We start from the raw sequence: 4,377 nt of genomic DNA, 5'->3' as shown, positions 1-4,377 counted from the left end.
ACGAGGGTGCTAGCCATTTAAGTCCTGTCCTAAAAACTATTATTTTAACACATGATAAAATTATCAGGTGATGATTGGGACAAAAATTGAGGTAGTGCCAACCATTTAAGTCCCTTACTAAAATTTACTATTCATTTCAGGTTATTTGGGTGATTGTTTTTTAACTAGAGTCATTTGTGTAATTATTTATTTTTGGGTCATTTTAGTCAAATAACCAAAAAATAAGCATTTTGTGTCAATTGGATTGAAAAGGAGAAAAAAATAATGTTGTAATCATGGGCTGATGATAGTGAATGGAAATTAGTCAACTCGGGCCTTAACCAGAACAAAATGACATACTTGGGAAATCAAAAAAGAGGCATGCCTTGTTGATACCGATGCAAGAAAATAGAGAAAGACCAAAATCAATCTGGGTGGCCCCATTTCCAAGTGTTAAAGGTTTTCAATGGGTTGCAATTACGACAAGTTGATTTGAACTAGCCTGAGAAGGCGACTAGGTGATTTGATGTAACTAGTTTGCTATTACCGTTTTTTGTGTCAATTATCAACCATTATTACAACATTATTTTGATCTCCTTTTCAACCCATATGTCATAAAATGTTTCTTTTTCAAGTTGAAATGGTTCCCACAAATTTATTTTTTCTCACAAAATTGAAATCTGTTTTATTTTGGCCAATGCTATTGTTGTTGGAAAATTCTTTTGTTGTCTATTTTATTTGGGAAAAGAAGCCCAATTCATCTTTTCACAACTGAAATTTGTGTCTATGCCAATTTAAAAGCATTTTGGGGGTAATTATATCTAGTTTAAAAGCATTAAAAATTGTAATTTTTTTGAATAATCTCATTATATGTTTTGATCATATTTGTTATTTTTGAGCTATTTTACTAAATTGACCTAAAAAATTTTAATATATAAAAAAATGACCCAAGTTCAAAAACAATCACCAAAATGACCTAAAATGAACAGTAGAATGGGGTTTTGGCTTTTCAATTACCACCACTAACTCCTATTTTGGACCCATGATTGCCTGATAATTGTGTCAGGCTTTAAAATTTTTTTTTTTGTTTTGGCCTGTCAATGGCCATTACCAGGGTATTTTTTTAAATCGTATCATACTAGTATACAAAAATACCAGTATTTAAAAAAAATTGGTATTGGCCTGTTAATGGCCGGCACCATAGTACAAGTTTTTTTTTAAAAAAAATTTTGGTGCTGGCCTGTCAATAGCCGGCACCAAGAAAAAAATTATTTTTTTTTTGTGCTGACCTGTCAATGGCAAGCACCAGAGTACGAGTTTCAAAAAAAAATTTTGGTGCTGTTATACGAACATCCACCGATGTTTGGATTTTCGAGAGTTGGCATTAACTGTCCAAAACCCGACTGATCTTCCCAGGAGACGTTAAGATCAAAATCAATTCCAGAGCGCTGGCTTGCTGGAATTACAACTTGAATCGGATCTGGTTTAGCTATCTCCGGGAACAACTCAATTAGGTTGGCAGGCCATTGACAGACCAGCACAAATTTTTTTTTGAAACTCGTACTCTGGTGCCGGCCACTGACAGGGCATCATTAAAAAAATTTGATTTTTTTTTAATACCAATTTTTTTTTAAAAAAACTCGTACTCTGGTGCTGGCCATTGACAGGCCAGCACCAAATTTTTTTTAAATATTGGTATTTTTGTATACCAGTATGACACGATTTAAAAAAAAAAACCCTGGTGATGACCATTGGCAAGCTAAAACCAAAAAAAATAATTTTTTAAAGCCTGACACAATTATCAGGCAATCATGGGTCCAAAATACGAGTTGGTGGTGGCCATTGATAGGCCAAAACCCTATTCTACTGTTCATTTCAGGTTATTTTGGTGATTGTTTTTGAACCTGTGTTATTTTTGTATATATTAAAATTTTTTAGGTCAATTTAGTAAAATAGCCTTATTTTTGACATAATGCCTATAACTACATATAGCTAGACCTGTCCATGGGCATGGCCACCCGGCTTTCCCGAAAAGTGGGAGGATTTGGATAAAAATATAGACTTAAAAAATGGGCTTGGAAAAAAAGGCTCATTTAGAAAATGGGTCGAGCCTTGGGTAAGGTTTTTTTGGCCTGATCTCGGCCCAGCCTGAATATACAAAATAGAAAACTACAATTTTTTTCTCCTGTTTTTTATTTTTTTATTTTGTTGCTATTTTCTTATTGTTTTTTTCATTATTTTGCTACCATTTCACAATTATGTTCTTATTATTTTGTTATTATTTGGATATTGTATAACTTTTATTTTATTGTTAATTTTTTTACTATTTTAGAGGCATTTGCTTGTTAAGTTGCAAATATCTTAGTGTTATTTAAGTATACATATTTTTAAAAATTTATTTTTAATTTATTAGGAAATATTTATTTTAATGTTATTAGTATTTTTGAAATTCTTTTTTAAAATATATATGGCCCGAATTTTAGCATTTTTATCCGGGGCTGGCTTGGACAAAATTTTAAGCTCATTTTTTGGGACAGGCCTCCCCAACGCATAAATAAAAGAATAATGCACTTCAGCACACTCGAATCCATATTCTCTTACATTGGCAATAGTACTCATGCTAATCGAGCTAAGACTCAATCGGAAAAATTATATTTTCTTTTAAGAGTCAAGAATAGGTTAAATATAACTTTTAATATCTAAATTTGGTTTCAATGCTAAAATTAGAGTCTATTTTTTAAAAATAAAATTGGTATTTGATTTTGGCTATTGTAACACATCTTAGTCTATTTTTTTAACACCGTTAAAATGGGATGACATGGACTAAATAAGTTAATATACTTGGCACACATGTCATGTCGTCAACTAAATATTTTTGCCACATCAGCAAATATTTAAAAATAAAAAATAAAAATATATATAATAAAATTTATTTAGTTATAAAAATTTATTTTTTATGAAAATAAGAATTTTATTTAAATTTTATAAAATTAAAAAGCATATAACAACAAAAAGTTAGTTAAATTTTTCAAAATTACATAAAATGCAAAAATATATAAAATAAAAAATTCATCTAAATTTTAGAAATTTTAAAAATAAAAAATATTATTATTGAAATTTACCAAAAAATAAAATAAAAATATAAAATTGAAAACAAATTGAAAGAGGTTGACGGACGTTGAATTTTAATTACCCATCAACATTCGTCAATACTCAATAGCAATCAAGATTGGTCAATCTAGTGAAAGCCGGTGAAATTCTATAACTTATGAGTTTCTAAATTTATATGTATATATATAGATATAGATATATTTTGCAAGTTTAAATAATTTTTTTACTTACTTTTTTTTAATTTTCCCAAAATTTTCTTAAAATTTTAATTTTTAATTTTTGTATTTCTATAAAATTCTAAATGATTTTTCAAAATTTTAATTTTTGAATTTTTATATATTATTTTGCAACTTTTGATTTTCTTTAATTTTATAAAAGTATAATTTTTATATTTTTATATTTATACATTTTATCTTTTTCAATCTTTTAAAATATTTGTTAATGTGATAGGTACATTCAAATTGATAATGTAGCATGCATATTATGTCTAACTGTCACGGAGCTAGAACTTTAATCTCATAATCTGTGCGGCATTATATGATTCTATTGTTTCAAAAACACCTAAGTCACTCCCACAAAGTGAGGATTCTCGTAGAATTCATTCAAGGCACCAATTTATATAACGGAAGTAACACAAAGCTAAAAGAACGCTTAAAGATGTAGTCATAGAAAAACAATGCATGGAAAGTGTTTCAGTAAATGCTCTCAATATAGTATTCACTATCCCCTAGATGTAGATTGCGTAGGGCTTTGAACCCAAATACGTTACCCACAATGGAAGTAAACATGTTAGTAACATAACCTTCTTCAAAAAGGTCTAAAGGGTAATCTACATAACATACATATTGATATTCTTCTTCAGGAATGGGCTCAATGTGGTACCATCGCCCTTTGTAACGATCAAGGTTGGTAAGCCCATCGTTCCACACAGTTGTTCATGTACCAGTAAAAGATTCAGCAGCTATCGCGGTCACTACTTCCTCAGGCGGAACTCCGGGTTGAGGAGTTACTCAGAAGGCTTCCAAGATATCAGTATCTTTGACTTCATATTTAAGATTATAATAAGTCAATTTATACTCTTTAACACCAACTTTGAATCTAACACATGCTTTAGTCTCTGTTTGTGGTGATATAAGTCCCTCCATACAACTCATGAATTAAGAATTCTCGCAACAACAAGGTCTACTTGACATAAATGAGGAGTTAATGAAACCTTTTCGAATAAATCTTTCAAAAAATTATCAACGAATCCGAAAGGTTCCTTATTAGACTATGGTATTTGGCTCG

The sequence above is a fragment of the Gossypium arboreum genome, chromosome 2, assembly GCF_025698485.1.
Source record: "Gossypium arboreum isolate Shixiya-1 chromosome 2, ASM2569848v2, whole genome shotgun sequence".
NCBI lineage: Eukaryota > Viridiplantae > Streptophyta > Magnoliopsida > Malvales > Malvaceae > Gossypium > Gossypium arboreum.
The sequence above is the reverse complement of the archived record's forward strand: the minus strand, read 5'-3'. Positions refer to the sequence as shown.